Source organism: Cicer arietinum, chromosome 7, assembly GCF_000331145.2.
Source record: "Cicer arietinum cultivar CDC Frontier isolate Library 1 chromosome 7, Cicar.CDCFrontier_v2.0, whole genome shotgun sequence".
Lineage (NCBI taxonomy): Eukaryota > Viridiplantae > Streptophyta > Magnoliopsida > Fabales > Fabaceae > Cicer > Cicer arietinum.
This window is the reverse complement of record NC_021166.2, coordinates 36400686-36422164: the sequence shown is the minus strand read 5'-3', so window position 1 is coordinate 36422164 and position 21479 is coordinate 36400686. Positions and strand designations below refer to the sequence as shown.

At 29.6% G+C, this 21479-nt stretch overlaps 1 pseudogene; it reads left to right on the top strand.

The window, feature by feature from the left end:
- Positions 1–4674: 4674 nt before the first annotated feature.
- Positions 4675–6740, top strand: LOC140918771 (uncharacterized; annotated as a pseudogene).
- The last annotated feature ends 14739 nt before the right edge of the window (positions 6741–21479 follow it).

Genomic DNA, 21479 nt, shown 5'->3' with positions numbered 1-21479 from the left:
TCAATCAGGTCACCGACCAATCTTTAGAGAGAATTTTACACTTCACTTTTTAACCATAAAATGATTTTCTACAAACTACTCAAACTATAATCAAAACTTATAGTTTTGAGTTTACACAATAATGATTTAAAGTGTTTGGCAGAATTTGAGTAATATCAACACTTGTTTGAGGTTAGATTCTTTACAAAAGATTTAGTAAAATAATAACAAGAGATTTGAATATGAATAGCACTAATTCTTTTGATGGAAGAGAGACTTTCAAGTGTATGAATGTAAGTAAGTGATTAATATTTTAACACTTGAAGTTCTGATTTTTTCTTGAGCTTGGGACTTCCTTTTATAGGCTTCAAGAAGGTTGATGACAACTAATTTGACTGTTGAAAAGTGTCCAACTATCATGTGTCAGATTTGACTAAAAACTAGACTTTTTTTGAACCAGGAATGTTCTTGACTTCCACATTCTACGTTTTGCTTTGGTGTTAATAATGGTTGGGTACTGTAGCTTCTCATTCTTGACTGTGATTTTATGATCATTTGTAATGTGCACAAATATATTAGAGATGTGCTAAATGTATTTAGATTAAGACCGTCTTTGATTCGTGCCAACAGGATGGAGAATGGTGTCCACATACTAGAGATTGATTGTTAATATGTTGGAGATTTATTTTTAACATGTTGGATAATGATGTTAACATTCTAGAGACTGATGTTAACATTCTGAAGATTGATGTTAATACTCTAGAGATTAATGTTAATATGTTGAAGATTGATTATTTTCTTTTTTACTTTTGGAGTGTTTCTTTTGTTGATATGAGAGTTGTGTATTCCTGGTAGATGTATTGGAAATGCATTTGTAATTTGCAAGAGCTTTCCATGCATTAACAGATGATTTGAACTTTTTGATGAAAATGAAAAACGTGGAGAACATTCTTGGTTTTCCATAATATTGTCAAGAATGTTATTGGTTATGTTTGTTCATGTTTTGCTTTTTTCTTAAACTGATTTTGCTTGCATTGCTTAATACTTATCTTTGATTATTACACTCAAAAGAAAATATTAAATTAACACATCATTTAGAATCATAATTAGAGTCTTAATTAACCACTGTTTGTTTACATCAAAACATTGATTTGGGATTTTGTCTCAACAAGTTCCTCAAAATTTTGGGGTTGTCAAGCTGTTTGGGACGACTGTCTTGGAGGGTGAGGTACTTTGTAATTCAACGTATTTGAATTAGTTTATTAAATCCTTTTGAATGAGGGGACTGCATGTAGCCAAATGGGTGCGACTAGGTAAAGACAAATTTTTTTCACCCTGTAGGAGGTCGCTGGCCGGGGATGCGACCTCCCAAAGGGATTTTTTTTTGTTCGTTTTAAAGTTTATTTAGTTGTTAATATGTTAATAAATAATTATATTAAATAATACATTAATAAATAATAATAATATATTAATAAATAATAATAACAATAATAATTATGCTTGTACATATCATGTTAGAACCGAGTTTATTATTGTATTATTATTTATTAATGTATTATTAATATTATTATTTATTATTTAAAGTTTATTTAGTTGTTAATATGTTAATAAATAATTATATTAAATAATACATTAATAAATAATAATAATATATTAATAAATAATAATAACAATAATAATTATGCTTGTACATATCATGTTAGAACCGAGTTTATTATTGTATTATTATTTATTAATGTATTATTAATATTATTATTTATTAATGTATTATTTAATATAATTATTTATTAATTTAATTATTTAATAACATATTAACAACTAAATAAACCCTAAAACGAACAACAACAAAAAAATTAAAAATTCCTTTGGGAGGTCACATCTCCGGCTAGCGACCTCCTACTGGATGAATTTTTTTTTTCCTTTACCTGGTCGCACCCCCAGGCCACAACCTCCTACTGGGCCCAAAAAGTAGGGCAATTTAGTATATAAAACTCAAAGTGGGGTATTTTGATTTAAAAATAAAAAAAAGGGAATATAATGGTAAAAATCCATCAAATGGATTGAAAGTAAATAGAGATAAGAGAAGAGATATCACACAATGATATATCCTAGTTTATCCAACTCGGGCTACGTCTAGTCTTCACAATTATGAAATTTTCCACTAAGTGTTCAAACGGAAAAACGTTCTTGGTTTTACAACGTTCTTAGTTTTACATAGTTTGTTCGGATCAACTTTGATTTGTTACAACAATTCTTTTCCACCTAGAAAGGGATTCAATCAGGTCACCGACCAATCTTTAGAGAGAATTTTACACTTCACTTTTTAACCATAAAATGATTTTCTACAAACTACTCAAACTATAATCAAAACTTATAGTTTTGAGTTTACACAATAATGATTTAAAGTGTTTGGCAGAATTTGAGTAATATCAACACTTGTTTGAGGTTAGATTCTTTACAAAAGATTTAGTAAAATAATAACAAGAGATTTGAATATGAATAGCACTAATTCTTTTGATGGAAGAGAGACTTTCAAGTGTATGAATGTAAGTAAGTGATTAATATTTTAACACTTGAAGTTCTGATTTTTTCTTGAGCTTGGGACTTCCTTTTATAGGCTTCAAGAAGGTTGATGACAACTAATTTGACTGTTGAAAAGTGTCCAACTATCATGTGTCAGATTTGACTAAAAACTAGACTTTTTTTGAACCAGGAATGTTCTTGACTTCCACATTCTACGTTTTGCTTTGGTGTTAATAATGGTTGGGTACTGTAGCTTCTCATTCTTGACTGTGATTTTATGATCATTTGTAATGTGCACAAATATATTAGAGATGTGCTAAATGTATTTAGATTAAGACCGTCTTTGATTCGTGCCAACAGGATGGAGAATGGTGTCCACATACTAGAGATTGATTGTTAATATGTTGGAGATTTATTTTTAACATGTTGGATAATGATGTTAACATTCTAGAGACTGATGTTAACATTCTGAAGATTGATGTTAATACTCTAGAGATTAATGTTAATATGTTGAAGATTGATTATTTTCTTTTTTACTTTTGGAGTGTTTCTTTTGTTGATATGAGAGTTGTGTATTCCTGGTAGATGTATTGGAAATGCATTTGTAATTTGCAAGAGCTTTCCATGCATTAACAGATGATTTGAACTTTTTGATGAAAATGAAAAACGTGGAGAACATTCTTGGTTTTCCATAATATTGTCAAGAATGTTATTGGTTATGTTTGTTCATGTTTTGCTTTTTTCTTAAACTGATTTTGCTTGCATTGCTTAATACTTATCTTTGATTATTACACTCAAAAGAAAATATTAAATTAACACATCATTTAGAATCATAATTAGAGTCTTAATTAACCACTGTTTGTTTACATCAAAACATTGATTTGGGATTTTGTCTCAACAAGTTCCTCAAAATTTTGGGGTTGTCAAGCTGTTTGGGACGACTGTCTTGGAGGGTGAGGTACTTTGTAATTCAACGTATTTGAATTAGTTTATTAAATCCTTTTGAATGAGGGGACTGCATGTAGCCAAATTAGTGGTGAACCAGGATAAATCTATGTGTCCAGTTATTTACGCTTTCATTGTTTACTACCTCTGATCCGATTGCTTTTACTCTAAGTTAGTCACCCAAGCCAAACTTGTTTTTTTAATAAATTATCGTTTTTAACTTTTTCAAATACAATTCAACCACTTTCTCGTGTTTGCACCTTCAATAGCAACTTCTTCAAGTCTTATTCACTGTAGCATATCTAAGCTATTGGTTGTACAGTGAAAATCACAATTCAATATATACAATGAAAGTAGAAAGAGTATAATAGGTGCTCATGCAACAAACAAACAACATCTACTCTAATATATGGATTCAATTAACACTAAATTGATATGGTTGAAAAATCACCTACTATCCCATGCAATGGTGTCTAGTCAAAGTGTCTAGTTGATAAAGTGGATTGTCTCAATAGTATATAGTATATATGTAGTTATTACGCGAAACTTCCTATTTTGAAAATACCGTCAAAGTCTCCTCAACCTTCAACCTTTAAGCTCTAAGTATTAGAAATTTACTTTTTTCTATGAATTTACCTGCGAAAATTTTCGAGATGTATTATCTTAGAATTTTCCTACAGTATTTTACATAAGAAGATATGTTCTTCAGCAATAATTCTAAGCAAAATCCTAAAGTAACATTTTCTCTTATTTAATCTAGCAGAAAAATCCTAAGAACTTTTTTTACATATTTAATCACCAGCAAAATCCATAAGTAAAAATTTTACTAATTAAACTTGTTTGTTAATATAATTCCAATAAAAAAAACTTCATAGTTTTGGAAATTATAAAACAAAAGCTTTTTAAAACCAAAAAGTAAAAACCCTATTCTTCTCGTTCATTCACTTCTTCTCCAGGGGCGGATCTTGGTAGGGATAGGGGGAAGGGCCGCGACCACCAAAAAAAATATATAAGTAAATGACCAAAATTCCCTTATTAAAATTAAGAAATTATAACAATACCTTAAACCTAAATAAGTATCCTCTCTCTTCCAATCTTCCACTCTCTCTCTCCCCCTCTTGCTCCTCGCGTCGCTCTGCCTCTGCCTCACGTCGCTCCGCTCAATCGCTCCACCTCACCTCTCTTCCATACGCTCAGTTGCTCAGTCGCTCCGCCCAACGTCGCGTCATGTCGCTTCGCCTCGCGTCGCGTTGCTCAGTCGCTCTGCCTCCTCCTCGCCGCCTTGGCCGTTCGTCAAAACTCGAAAGGTTCATATTTCAATTTTGTATTTTCGTTTATAATCAGAATTGATGTTTGGAGTTTGGATTTTTGCTTTGGAGTTTAGAGTTTTGTTTTGGTGTTTTATTTGTTTGGAGTTTTGTTTGTTTGAAGTTTTTGTTTGTTTGAAATTTGATGTTAGTGCTGATTTTTGTTTGGAGTTTTTTGTTGCATATAAGGTGTTTGATTTTTTGTTCATATAAGGTGTTTGATTTTTGTTTCCATTTAATTTTCGCTGAAAAGATGTTTTATGTTTCCTAAATTGGTTGATTTAGAGAAGTTTGTGAGAATGAAGAAGAGTAAAATAATTGATTATTTTTTAAGGAGAAAAATTTGTGAGAGTGAAAGAGATGAAAAAATTATAACTTCTACATTTGAAACTAAATTTAGAAGAATATCCTTTATCTGGCAACGATGTTCATCCAAAACGGTTTCAATATGCTTGGTTAACATATTTTCTTCATGGCTATAATATTCACCTTCTAAAGATGTTGCATATTATTTACCAAGCTATCTATTTAGTAAAAGACCAAGTGGACGTTCCAAATCAGATGTCTTCATTCGTATGAGTTTTAGAAATTGGAAGAAAATTAAAAATGGAAAATTTTGCGCCTTTCTCAAACACATAGGGATGAATCCTTGCTCACCACACAAGAATGCAATGAAAGCTTGTCTAGACTTGTTGAATCAAGATGGACATATTAGGAATACTTTTTAAGTGAAAGCTCATAACAAATTTTGAAGAATCAAATACGTCTAAAGACATCAATTGACACTGTATCAAGAGAATTTGTTTCAGTTCATAAATTTTTGGAGAAGCTAACTTTTGTTGTTAATGTTGTTTGTTCTTTTACTAAGCGTCATGATGAGTTACAAGCTGTTCAATTAAAGGAAATTGCACATTTGCTAGAAATTGATGAGATTGTTACTGGTTAAGGTATAAATCAAATTGGTACTTTGAAACGAGCTGAGGTTACTCGTTGGAGATCACATTTCTCTTCTATTTGTAGCTTGCTAAATATGTGTGAGGTAACTTGTATTGTTTTAAAAAAATTACAAATGAAAGATCAAGTTATTCTGCACGTGGGGATGTTGATAGTGCCTATAATTATTTAAAGGCGTTTGATTTTATATTTATCTTGCATTTGATGAAAGAAATTATAGGGATAACTGATATAATTTGTCAAACCTTACAACAACAATCTCAGGATATAGTTAATGCCATGTGTTTGGTTGGAACAACAAAGTCTCTTATTCAAACATTGAGAGAAGATGGTTGGGATGCATTATTTACTGAAGTGAAGACTTTTTGTGAAAAACATGATATTGAGATTCCTGATCTTAACGATGTTCATTCAAGAACAAGATTTGGACGCTCTCGTCTTCAACAAGGTCAGGTTATAATAGAGCATTATTTTAGAGTTGAAATATTTTTTACTGCCATTGATCATCAATTATAAGAGTTGAATAACAGATTTAGTGAGCAAGCAATGGATTTCTTAACTCTAAGTTGTGCTTTGAATCCTAAGGATAATTATAAAGCTTTTAACATTGAGAAAACTTGCACTCTAGTTGAAAAATAATACCCTGTGGATTTTAATATGCAAGAGAAGATTAATTTGAAATTTTAACTCCAACATTTCTTGGTTGATGCTCGTCAAGATTTAAATTTAAAGAATTTATCAACTATCCAAGAATTGTGCTCATGTTTGGTTGCAACTGAAAAGGCGTAAAATTTCTACTTGATTGATAGGCTACTTCGTCTTATCATCACTCTTTCATTTTCTACTGCCACAACTAAAAGATCGTTTTCAGCAATGAAAATAATTATATCTAGGTTAAAAAATAAGATGGAAGCTGACTTTTTGACAGATAGCATGCCAGTTTATATTGAAAGAGAAATTGTTGCAAGTATCAGTTCTAAGTCTATTATTGATGATTTCAAATTAATTAAAGAGCGTAGAGCATTACTTTAAGGTATTCGTAAGTCATGTAGTTAAATTATTTGATACTTCACTTTGTGTTTATTATAACTTAATTTTTTTGCTATATAATATTATATGTATATTTAATTTATACATTATATTTTTATGTCACTCACCCCAAACTTTTTAGTCAAGCTCCGCCACTGTTCTTCTCGTTCTCCATTATCAACAATGTTCTCCTTCATCTTGTTCTCAACACCACTATTTTCATTTTTGATCTCATTTTCGACGCCATTCTCCATTGTTGAAAGATAAGCTCTGTCTATTCTTGCAAGTGTATATGTTTTTTTTACGCAATGTTTGGGGTTAGTTGTACTTAAAAAGCCTATTGATGTGCCTATTATTTGAAATTAATATTTGGTATAATTTAAGACCTTGAATAAACAAAGAGCATTCATTATACATGTGAGATTTGAAAAGCTGAAGCGATGACTTTGATTTACCTTCCAGGTATATGATCAAACACTTTTTGAGGATGAAAAAAAGAACAAAATGATGGAAACTAAGGAACTTTCTGAATGGATCCCGAAGAAACTGTATTTTGAGGTTTCCTTTTACGTACTTGTTAAATTCTAACATCGTCAATTGTAGTGTCAACTAATTCTTTTTCTGTTTCCTCCTGTTTAATAGAATAAACTTAAAAAATATAAAAATGACATAAATCTTAATACATTTAGACTTCTCCACTTATTATAACTACATTAACTAAGAACCAAAATGGACTCGAAAAAACTTAGAAAATACTAAAATGAACTAAAATATTAATCCATTGAGACTTGTGCACTTATTGGACAAACTACATTGCCTAAGAACCAAAATGAATTAGAATAAACATATTATAGACCACAATGAACTAAAATCTTAATGCATTGAAGCATTTCACTTACTGCACGAACTACATTAACTAAGAACTTAAACAGACTAGAATAAACCTAGAAAAGAAAAAACTGGCAAAAATCTTAATCCATTTAAAATTGTGCACTTATTAGAAGAACTATATTAACTAAGAACCAAAATAGACTCAAATAAACCTAGTAAAGACCAAAACGACCTAAAATTTTAATCCATACACTTATTGGATGTACTAAATTGCCTATGACATAAAATGGACACAAATAAACCTCATGAAGACCAAAATGACCTAAAATCTTAATCCATTGAGACTTATGCACTTACTAGAAGTACAACGTTGACAAAGAACTGAAATGGATTAGAATAACCCAAGAAAAGACTAAAAAGACTTAAAATCTTAATAAATTGATACTTATACACTTATCTGACGAACTGAATTGCCTAAGAACCAAAATGGATTAGAATAAATCTATTAAAGACTAAAATTACCTAAGATGTTAATCCATTGAAACATATGCCCTAATTGGACAAACTACATTGACTAAGAACTTAAATGGACTAGAATGAACCTACAAAAGACTAAAATGACCTAAAATCTTAATCCATTGAGACTTATGCACATAATGGACGAACAAAATTGCCTAAGAACCAAAATGGATTAGAATAAACTTATTAAAGAAAAAATTGACATATAATCTTAATCCATTATGACTTATGCACATATTGGACAAACTACCTAGAAAAGACTAAAATGAACTAAAATCTTAATCAATTTACACTTATGCACTTATTTAACGAACTAAATAGCCTTAAAAAAATAGATTAGAATAAACCTTTTAAAGACCAAAATGCCCTAAAATGTTATTCCATTTAGACTTGTGCAATTTTTAGAAGAGTTACAACAACTAAAAAACAAAATGAACTCGTATAACTCTAGTAATGTCAAAAAGATCCAAAATCTTAATCCATTGAGACTTATGAACTTATTGGATGAACTACATTGCCTAAGAATCAAAATGGATAGGAAATAAATCTATTGAAGACCAAAATGACCTAACATCTTAATCTGTTGAAACATATGCACTAATTGGAAGAACAACATTGACAAAAAAACATAAATGGACTAGAATAAACCTTAAAACAACTAAAATGACCTAAACTCATAATCAATTGAGACTTATGCACTTATTTGACAAACCAAATTGCCTAAGAAAAAAATTAGATTAGAATAAACCTGTTTAAGACCAAAATGACCTAAAATGTTAATCCAATGAAACATATGCACTAATTGGACAAACTACATTTACTAAGAACTTAAATAGACTAGAATGAACAAAGAAAAGACTAAAATGTTAATCTATTGAGACTTATAAACATAGAAAAGGCTAAAATGACCTAAAATCATATTCCATTGAGACATATGCACTTATTTGACGAACTGAATGGCCTAAGAACGAAAAAGAATTAGAATAAACCTACTAAAGACCAAAATGATCTAAAATTTTAATGCATTGAAACATTTGCACTTACTGGACGAACTACATTAACTAAGAAATTAACTGGACTAGAATAAACCTAGATAAGACAAAAATGACAAAAATCTTAATCCATTTAGACTTGTGCACTTTGTTAGAAGAACTACATTAACTAAGAACCAAAATAGACTCGAATAAACCTAATAAAGACAAAAATGACCTAAAATTTTAATCCATTGAGACTTATGAACTTATTGGATGAACACATTGCCCTAAGAATCAAAATGGAAAGGAATGAATCTATTAAAGACCAAAATGACCTAAAATCTGAATCCATTGAGACTTACGGGCTTATTGAATGAACAAAATTGCCTACGAACAAAAATGGATTAGAATAAACTTATTAAAGACCAAAATGACCTAAGATCTTAATCTATTGAGACTTGTACACTTATTGGACGAACTAAATGGCCTATGTACCAAAATTGATTAGAATAAACCTATTAAAGAAAATAATGACATAAAATCTTAATGCGTTGAAATATTTGCACTTATTGAACAAACTTAATTGCCTATGAACTCAAAATGGATAAGAATAAACTTATTATATAGCATAATGCCCGAAAATCTTAATCCATTGAGACTTTTGTACTATTGGACGAACTAAATTGCCTTATAATCAAAATAAATTAGAATAAACTTATTAAAGACCATAATGACCTAAAATCTTTATCCATTCACACGTGTGCACTTATTGGACGAACTAAAATGTATAAGAACCAAAAGGGATTAGAATAAACTTATTAAAGACCAAAACGACCTAAAATCTTAATGCATTAAAGCATTTTCACTTATTGGACGAACTACATTGACTACGAACTTAAATGGACTAGAATAATTGTAGAAAAGAATAAATGACTTTAAATGAATTAGAATAAACCTATTAAAGACCCAAATGACCTAAAACTTTTATGCATTGAAACATTTTCACTTACTTGACGAACTGCATTGACTAAAAACATAAATGGACTAGAATAAAGCTAGAAAAGACAAAAATGACAAAATCTTAATTCATTTAGACTTCTGCACTTATTAGAACTACCATAACTGAGAACCAAAGTGGACTCGAATAAACCTTGTAAAGATCAAAATGACCTAAAATCTTAATCCATTGAGACTTGTGCACTTATTGGACGAACTTAATTGCCTATGTACCAAAATGGATTACAATAAACCTATTAAAGACAATAATGACCTAAAAACTTAATGCATTGAAACATTTGCACTTATTGAACAAACTTAATTGCCTAAGAACTCAAAATGGATAAGAATAAACTTATTAAATACCATAATGTCCTAAAATCTTAATCCATTGAGACTTTTGTACTATTGGACGATTTAAATTGCTTTAGAACCAAAATGAATTAGAATAAACTTATTAAAGACCATAATGACCTAAAATCTTTATCCATTGAGACTTATGCACTTATTGGACGAATTAAAATGTGTAAGAACCAAAAGGGATTATAATAAACTTATTAAAGACCAAGATGACCTAAAATCTTAATGCATTGAAGCATTTGCCCTTATTGGATGAACTACAGTGAGTAAGAACTAAAATGGACTAGAATAAAAGTAGAAAAGACTAAAATGGTCTTAAATGAATTAGAATAAACCTATTAAAGACCCAAATGATCTAAAATTTTTATGCATTGAAAGATTTGCACTTACTTGATGAAGTACATTGACTAAGAACTTAAATGGACTATAATAAACCTATAAAACAAAAAAAAAAAAAGACAAAAATCTTAATTGATTTAGACTTGTGCACTTATTAGAACTACCTTAACTAAGAACCAAAATGGACACGAATAAACCTTGTAAAGATAAAAAAAAAAAATATCTTAATCCATCCACTTATTGGACAAACTAAATTGCCTAAGAACCGAAATGAATTAGAATAAATCTATAATAGATCAAAATAAACTAAAATCTTAATGTATGGAAAAATTTGTACTTACTGGACGAACTACTACAACTAAGAACTTAAATGGTCTAGAATAAACCTAGAAAAGACAAAAAGGACAAAAATCTTAATCCATTTAGAATTGTGCACTTATTAGAAGAACTATATTAACTAAGAACCAAAATGGACTTGAATAAACCTAGTAAATACTAAAATGACTTAAAAATCTTAATCCATTAGGACACTTATTGGGTGAACTAAATTGCTTACAAACCAAATGGAATTGGAATAAACCTTTTGAAGATCAAAATGATCTAAAGTTTTTATCTGTTGAAACATATGCATTTGTCGAAAGAACAATATTGACAAAAAAACTTAAATGGACTAGAATAAATCTAGTAAATACTAAAATGACCTAAAATCTTATCCATTTAAACTTGTAGACATTTTGGACGAACAAATTACCTAAAAACCAACATGGATTACAATAACATTACTAAATAACAAAATGATGTAAAATCTTAATCCATTGAGACTTATGCACTTATTGGACAAACTACATTGACTAAGAAGTTAAAAGGATTAGAATAAACATAGAAAAGACTAAAATGACCTTAAATTTTAATTCATTGAAACATTTGCACTTATTGAACGAACTATATTAACTAAGAGGTTAACTGGACTAGAATAAACCTAGAAAAGACAAAAATGACAAAAATCTTAATCCATTTAGACTTGTGCACTTCTTAGAATACATTTAACTAAGAACCACATTGGACTCGAATAAACCTAGTAAAAACAAAATTGGATTAGAATAAACCAATTAAAGACCAAAATGACCTAAAATCTTAATGTATTGAAACTTTTCCACTTACTTGACGAACTACGTTGACTAAGAACTTAAATGTACTAGAACAAACTTATAAAAGACAAAAATGACAAAATCTTAATCCATTTAGAAAGTTGCACTTATTAGAACTACCTTAACTAAGAACCAAAATGGGCTCGAATAAACCTAGTAAAGATCAAAATGACCTAAAATCTTAATCCATTGACATGTGCACTTATTGGACGAACTATATTGCCTAAGACCCGAAATGAATTAGAATAATTCTATAATAGATCAAAATAAACTAAAATCTTAATCTATTGAAAATTTTGTACTTACTGGACGGGCAACATTAACTAAGAACTTAAATGGTGTCGAATAAACCTAAAAAACACAAAAACAAAAAAAAAATCTTAATCCATTTAGAGTTATGCACTAATTAGAAGAACTATATTAACTAAGAACCAAAATGTACTCGAAAAAAACCTAGTAAAGAACAATATGACATAAAATCATATTCCATTAGAACACTTATTGGTTGAACTAAATTGCGTAAGAACCAAAAGGGATAAGAATATACCTATTGAAGACCAAAATGATCTAAAATCATAATCCGTTGAAACATATGCACTTATTGGAAGAACCACATTGCCTAAGAACAAAAATATATTTGACTAACATTACTAAATTCCAAAATGACGTAAATAGAAAATACTAAAATGACCTAAAATCTTAATCCATTGAGACTTATGCCCTTATTGAACGAAATAAATTGCCTAAAAACAAAAATGAATTAGAATAAACATATTAAAGACCAGAATGACCTAAAATCTTAATTCCATTTTGACTTATGCACTTTTTAGACGAACTAAATTGACGAAGAACCAAAATAGATTAGAGTAAACTTATTGAAGACCAAAATGATGTAAAATCTTAATCCATTGAGACTTATGCACTTATTTAACAAACTACATTGACTAAGACCTTAAATAGACTAGAATAAACATAGAAAAGGCTAAAACGACCTAAAATGTTAATCCATTTAGACATGTGCACTTATTTTACGAATAAAATTGCCTAAGAACCAAAATGAATTAGAATAAACCTATGAAAGACAAAAATGACCTAAAATCTTAATCTATTGAGACTTATGCACTTATTGGATGGATTAAATTGCCTAAGAAAAAAAAATTGATAGGAATAAATCTAATGAAAACCAAAATGACCTAATATCTTAATCCGTTGAAACTTATGCACTAATTGGGAGAAAGACATTGACAAAGATCTTAAATGGACTAGAATAAATCTAGAAAAGACTAAAGAGACCTTAAATCTTAATACATTGAGACTTATGCACTTATATGGACAAACTAAATTGCATTAAAATCAAAATGGATAAGAATAAACTTATTAAAGACCAAAATGACGTAAAATCTTAATCTATTGAGACTTATGCACTTATTGGACGAACTAAATTGCTTAAGAACCAAAATGGATTAGAACAAATCTATTAAAGACCAAAGTGATCTAAAATCTTAATGTATTGAAACATTTGCAATTACTGTACGAATTACATTGACGAAGAATTTAAATGAACAAGAATAAACCTAATAAAGACAAAAATTACATTCTTTTTACGTTAAGACTTTCGCATTAATTAGAAGAGTTACATTAATTATAAACCAAAATGGACTCGAATAAACCAATTAAACACCAAAATGACCTAAAATCTGAAACCAATAAGGCTTATGCACTTATTGAATGAACTAAATTGCCTAAGAACAAAAATGGATTAGAATAAAGTTATGAATGAACAAAATGACCAAAGACTTTAATCTATTGAGATTTGTGCACTTGTTGGACGAACTAAATTGCTTAAGACCCAAAACAGATTAGGATAAACCTAGTAAAGACTATAATGATCTACAAGCTTAATCCATTGAGACTGATGCACTTATTGGACGAACTAAATTGCCTAAAAACTAAAACGTATTACACAAAATCTATTAAAGACCAAAACGACCTAATGTCTTAATGCATTGAAATAATTTCACTTAATTGACGAACTACATTGACAAAGAACATAAATGGACTAAAGTGAACCTAGAAAATACTAAAATGACTTATAATGTTAATCCATTGAGACTAGTGCTCTTATTGGACGTACTAAATTGCCTAAGAACAAAAAGTCAATTAGAATAAACTTATTAAAGACCTTAAAGACCAAAAATATTAATCCATTGATACTTGTGCATTTATTGGACGAACTAAATTGTCTAAGAACCAAAATGAGTTATAATAAACCTATTAAAGACCAAAATGAGCTAATATTATAATGCATTGAAACATCTGCACTTATTGGACGAATTACATTAACTAAGAGCTTTACTGGACTAGAATAAACCCGAAAAAGAGAAAAATGACAAAAATCTTAATCCATTTAGAATTGTGCACTTATTAGAAGAACTATATTATCTAACAACCAAAATGGACTTGAATAAACCTAGTAAAGACCAAAATGACTTGAAATCTTAATCCATTAGTACACTTATTGGGTGAACTACATTGCCTAAAAACCGAAATGTATAGGTATAAACCTATTGAAGACCAAAATGACCTAAAATCATAATCCGTTGAAACATATACACTTATTGGAAGAACAACATTGACAAAGAACTTTAATGGACTAGAATAAATGTAGAAAAGACATAAATTTTAATCCATTGAGACTTATGCACTTATATGGATGAACTAAATTGCCTAAGAATCAAAATGGATTAGAATAAACTAATTAAAGACCAAGATGATGTAAAATCTTAATACATTGAGACTTATGCACTTATTGGACGAACTAAATTGCCTAAGAACCAAAATGGTGTACAACAAATGTATTAAAGACCAAAATGACGTAAAACGTTAATGTATTGAAACATTCTCACTTATTGTATGAATTACATTGACTATGAATTTAAATGAACTAGAATAAACCTAGAAAAGACAAAACCGACAAATCTTTATTCATTAAGTGTTGTGCACTTATTAGAAGAATTACATTAATTAAGAATCAAAATGGACTCAAATAAACCAAGTAAAAACAAAAATAACCTAAAATTTGAATCCATTGAGATTGATGCACTTATTGAATGAACTTAATTGCCTAAGCACAAGAATGAATTAGAATAAACTTATTAAAAACCAAAATGATCTAAGATCTTAATCTATTGAGACTTGTGTACTTATTGGACAAATTAAATTGCCTAAATACCAAAATGAATTAGAATAAATCTGTTAAAGACCACAATGACCTAAAATCTTAATGAATTGAAAGATTTGTACTTGCTTGACTGACTACAATGACAAATAACTGAAATGGATTAAAATGAACCTAAAATGTTAATCTATTGAGACTTATGCACTTATTTGACGTACTATATTGACTAAGAACCAAAATGGATTAGAATAAACTTATTAAAGATCGAAATGACCAAATATCCTAATCCATTACGACTTGTGCACTTATTGAACGAACAACATTGCCTAAGAACCAAAACTAATTATAATTAACCTATTAAAGATAAAAATGACCTAAAATTTTAATGCATTGAAACATTTGCACTTACTGGATGAATTACATTAACTAAGATTTTTAGTGGACAAGAATAAACCTAAAAAAGACAAAAGTAACAAAAATCCTAATCCATTTAGAATTGTGCACTTACTAGAAGAACTATATTAACTAAGATTGAAAATGGACTCGAATAAACCTAGTTAATACCAAAATGACTTAAAATCTTAATACATTAGTACACTTATTGGGTGACCTCCATTGCCTAAGAACCAAAATGGATAAGTATAAACCTATTGAAGACCAAAACGACCTAAAATCTTAATTTGTTGAAATATATGCACTTATTGAAAGAACAACATTTGCAAAGAACTTAAACGCACTAGAGTAAATGTGGAAAAGACTAAAATTACCTTAAATCTTAATCCATTGAGACTTATGAGCTTATATGAACCTACTAAATTGCCTAAGAATCAAAATGGATTAAAATAAACTAATTAATGACCAAAATGACGTAAAATCATAATCCATTTATGCACTTATTGGACGAACTAAATTGCCTAAGAACCAAAATGGATTGGAACAAATATATTAAAAACCAAAATGAACTAAAACCTTAATGTAATGAAACATTTGTACTTACTAGACAAATCACATTGGCGAAGAACTTAAATGAAGTAGAATAAACCTAGAAAATACATAAATGAAAAATCTTTATTCATTTACACTTGTGCACTTATCAAAAGAATTACGTTAATCAAGAACCAAAATGGAGCTGAATAAACAAAGTAAAGACCAAATTGACCTAAACACTGAATCCATTGGGACTTATGCACTTAATGAATGAACTAAATTGCCTAAGAACAAAAATGGATTAGAATAAACTTATTAAATAACAAAATGACCTAAGGTCTTAATCTATTGAAACTTGCGCACTTATTGGATGAACTAAATTGTCTCGGTACCAAAATTGATTAGAATAAACAAATTAAAGACTATAATGACCTAAAATCTTAATCAATTGAGACTGTTGCACTTATTGGACGAACTAAATTGCCTAAACCGGAAAATGGATTAGAATAAATCTTTTAATGACCAAAATGACCTAAAATCTTAACGCATTGAATGATTTGCACTTACTTGAAGAACTACATTGGCAAAGAACTTAAATAGATTAGAATGAACCTATAAAAGACTAAAATGATCTAAAATTTTAATCCATTGAGACTTATACACTTATTGGACGAACTAAATAACTTAAGAACAAAAATGGATTAGAATAAACTTATTAAAGATTATATTGACCTAAAAGCTTAATCCATTAAGACTGTTTGACTTATTGGACGAACTAAATTTCCTAAAAACCAAAATGGATTAGAATAAATCTATTTAAGACCAAAATCACCTACAATCTTAATGCATTAAAAGATTAGCACTTACTTGACGAACTACATTGACAAAGAACATAAATGGACTAGAATGGACACATAAAAGACTAAAATGTCCTAAAATGTTAATCCTTAGAGACTTATGCATTTATTGGACCTAATAAATTGCCTAAGAACCAAAATGAATTAGAATAAACTTATTAAAGACTGAAACAACCAAAAAATCTTAATCCATTGAGACTTGTGCTTTTATTGGATGAACTAAATTGCCTAAGAACCAAAATGAATTATAATAAACCTATTAAAGACCAAAATTACTTAAAATTTTAATGCATTGAAACATTTGCACTTGGGGAATTACATTAACTAAGAACTTTACTGGACTCGAATAAACCTAGAAAAAATAAAAATGACAAAAATCTTAATCCATTTAGTATTGTGCACTTTTTAGAAGAACTATCTTAACTAAACACCAAAAATGGACTCAATTAAACCTAGTAAAGACCAAAATGATTTAAAATCTTAAGCTATTAGTACATCTGATTGGGTGAACTACATTGCCTAAGAACCAAAATGGATACGTATAAACCTATTGAAGACCAAAACGACCTAAAATCTTAATCTGTTTAAACATGTGCACTTATTGGACGAACTAAATTGCCTAAGAACCAAAATGGATTGGAACAAATATATTAAAGACTAAAATGACCAAAAACCTTAATGTATTGAAACATTTGCACTAACACGACGAATTACATTGACTAAGAATTTAAATGAACTAATCTTTAACCATTATAACTTGTGCACTTATTAGAAGAATTTCATTAATTAAGAACCAAAATGGTCTCGAAAAGACCCAGTAAAGACCAAAAAGACCTAAAATCTGAATCCATTTAGATTAATGCACTTATTGACTGAACTATATTGCCTAAGATAAAAAAATGGATTAAAACAAACTTATTAAATACCAAAATGACCTAAGATCTTAATCTATTGAGACTTGTGCACTTATTGGATGAACTGAATTGCCTAAGTACCAAAGTGGATTAGAACAAATCGATTAAAGATTATATTGACCTAAAAGCTTGATACATTGAGACTGTTTGACGTATTGGATGAACTAAATTGCCTAAATGCCAAAATGGATTAGAATAAATCTATTTAAGACGAAAATGACATAAAATCTTAATGCATCGAATGATTTCCACTTACTTGACGAACTACATTGACAAAGAACTTAAAAGGACTATAATGAACCTAAAAAAGACAAAAATGACCTAAAATGTTATTCCATTTAGACTTATGCACTTATTGAACGTACTAAATTGCCTAAGATCCAAAATGGATTAGAATAAACTTATTAAAGACCAAAACAACCAAAAAATCATAATCCATTGAGACTTGTGCACTTATTGGAGGAACTAAACTGCCTAAGAACCAAAATGAATTATAATAAACCTATTAAAGACCAAAATGACGTAAAATTTTAATGCATTGAAACATTTGGATTTACTGGACGAACAACATTAACTATGAACTTAACTGGACTAGAATAAATCTAGAAAAGACAAAAATGACAAAAATCTTAATCCATTTAGAATTGTGCACTTACAAGAAGAACTATATCAACTAAGAGCCAAAATGAGCTCTAATAAACTTAGTAAAGACCAAACTGGCTTAAAATCTTAATCCATTAGTACCCTTATTGGGGGAACTACATTGCCTAAGAACCAAATGGTTAGGTATAAACCTATTGAAGACCAAAATTACCTAAAATGTTAATCCCTTAAAACATAAGCATTTATTGGAAGAAATACATTGACAAAGAACTTAAATGGACTAGAATAAATCTAGAAAATACTAAAATGACCTTAAATCATAATCCATTGAGACTTATGCACTTATATGGGCGAACTAAATTGCCTAAGAATCAAAATGGATTAGAATAAACTTCTTAAAGATCAGAATAACGTAAAATCTTAATCCATTTAGACTTATGCACTTATTGGATGAACTAAATTGCCTAAGTACTAAAATGGATTAGAACTAATATATTAAAGACCAAATTGAATGAAAATCTTAATGTATTGAAACATTTGCACTTACTGAACGAATTACATTGACTAAGAATTTAAATGAACTTGAAAAAACCTAGAAAAGACATAAATGAAAAATCTTTATCCATTATTACTTGTGCACTTATTAGAAAAATTACATTAATTAAGAACCAAACTGGACTTGAATAAAAAAAGCTAAGACCAAAATGACCTAACATCTGAATCCATTGAGACTTATGCACTTATTGAATGAACTATATTGCCTAAGAACAAAAATGAAATAGAATAAATTATTAAAGACAAAAATGACCTAAGATCTTAATCTATTGAGACTTGTGCACTTATTGGACGGACTAAAAATCCTAAGTACCAAATTGATTAGAAGAAACCTATTAAAGATTATATTGACCTAAAAGCTGAATCCATTGAGACTTTTCACTTATTGGACGAACTAAATTGCCTAAAACACAAAATGGATTAGAATAAATCTATTTAAGACCAAAATGGCCTAAAATCATAATGCATTGAAATATTTGTACTTACTTGACAAACTACATTGACTTAGAACTTAAATGGACTATAATGAACCTAGAACAGACTAAAATGACGTAAAATGTTAATCTATTGCGACTTATGCACTTATTGGACAAACTAAATTTCCTAAGAACAAAAGTGGACAAAAATAAACTTATTAATGACAGAAACGACCAAAAAGCTTAATCCACTAAGACTTGTGCACTTATTGGACGAACTAAATTGCCTAAGAACCAAAAAATTTAAACCTATTGGACGAACTATTAAAGATCAAATGGCCTAAAATTTTATTGCATTACAACATTTGCCCTTATTGGACGAACTACATTAAATAAGAACTTAACTAGACTAGAATAAACCTAGGAAAGAAAAATATGACAAAAGTCTGAATCCATTTAGAATTGTTCACTTATTAGAAGAACAATATGAAGTAAGAACCAAAATGGATAGCTATAAACCTATTGAAGACCAAAATGACCAAAAATCTTAATCCGTTCAAACATATGCACTTATTGGAAGAACAACATTGAAAAAGAACTTAAATGGACTAGAATAAATGTAGAAAAGACTAAAATGATCTTAAATCTTAATGCATTGAGATTCACAGGAAGTTGAGTAGAAAGTTATTAGTAGACTCAAGTCTCGATCATTTAATTTTTTGGTAGGCCTATTTGACTGGGGATCCTTTTTTTTGTATAGTCTATAGAGTCATTATGTAATTTGCAGCTATTTTGAGTCTAGAAAGTCTTTTGGGTGATGTACTGATTATTTAGTTTATGCTTTTTGGATTATGACTAAATCGAGAGTTTAAACAGGAATTTTACAAATTTGTAAATGTTGAAGTTATAGAAGATACTCTGTCGAAATTTCAAGAAAAATTATATATATATATATATTTTTTAAACGGTTATTGAGAACGATTTAGTTGCTTAATTGTTAAGTTAGTCGATAGGTTTGCCAAGCTAGGAGTATAGCTTGTGTGCTGGTCACGGTGTTTAGTTTTTGGGTCGTGACAAAGTTTGTATCATAGCTAGGTTTTAGGTCTAAAAATAGCTGCAAACATTGAGTGATAATAGATTCTTGTTAGTAAATTATGTACCCGGGCGCAACTTACTTGCAAGGGCTATTAGCATTCTATGAGAGTCTCATTTGTTGTCTAAATATGTGTTTAAGTTCATCAACAATATCTTTCCATATTTTCTTGTCATCTTGTTCAATTTTTGATCATTGTTCTTTGATTAGGTGAGAATTCCACCCAAGACTATGAATCCTACTATAAGGGAAATTTTTGATGAGTTAGTTGCCCAATCCCAAAGTGCTTGTTAACGAGGTCGTGTTTCATTTTATGCTCGAAATAGGCGTTGAACTAATGTTGGCGGACGTGGCTTGGATGCGAATGTTATGGTACCTAGGAGGAGGCACAAAAATCCAACCATGGAAGAGTTTGCTACAGGTCTGGAATGATTGCAACAGGTTGTGCAACAACTTGTTGGGGTTGTCGTTGGACAACAACATAAGGATAATCAAAAGTATGAAAATCTCAATGGTCAACAAGAGCTTAGACAAGTTGAGCTTCAAACGACGACTGCAATGAGGGGGACCCACAATAATTCATTGATAGTCTAGAGCGGCTTTGGAGAACATTGGGTTTTTCTAAGGTAAGAGCAATATAATTGACATCATTTCGGCTAATAGGTGTGGCACGTGATTGGTTTGATATAGTGTCACGTGGTATACATGTTGGATCACCTCCGTTAGCATGGAGAGAGTTCACGCAGTTGTTCATGGCTCGTTTTCTTCCAGAGAATGTTAGAGATGGATTAGCTCATGAGTTTGAGAGATTGGAGCAAACGGAGGGCATGACCGTTTCAAAGTTTAGTGCTCGTTTTACATAGCTCTCTAGACACGATCCTTACCCTATCACTGAGGAGATGTGTGTCAAGATGTTTATCAAAGGATTGAGGGATTACTTATTTATATATGTGGTTGGTTTGAATTGTTCTACTTTTGCTGAGGTGTTTTGGCCTTTCAGATTTGAGCAACAACAGAAGGAAAAAAAGAGGC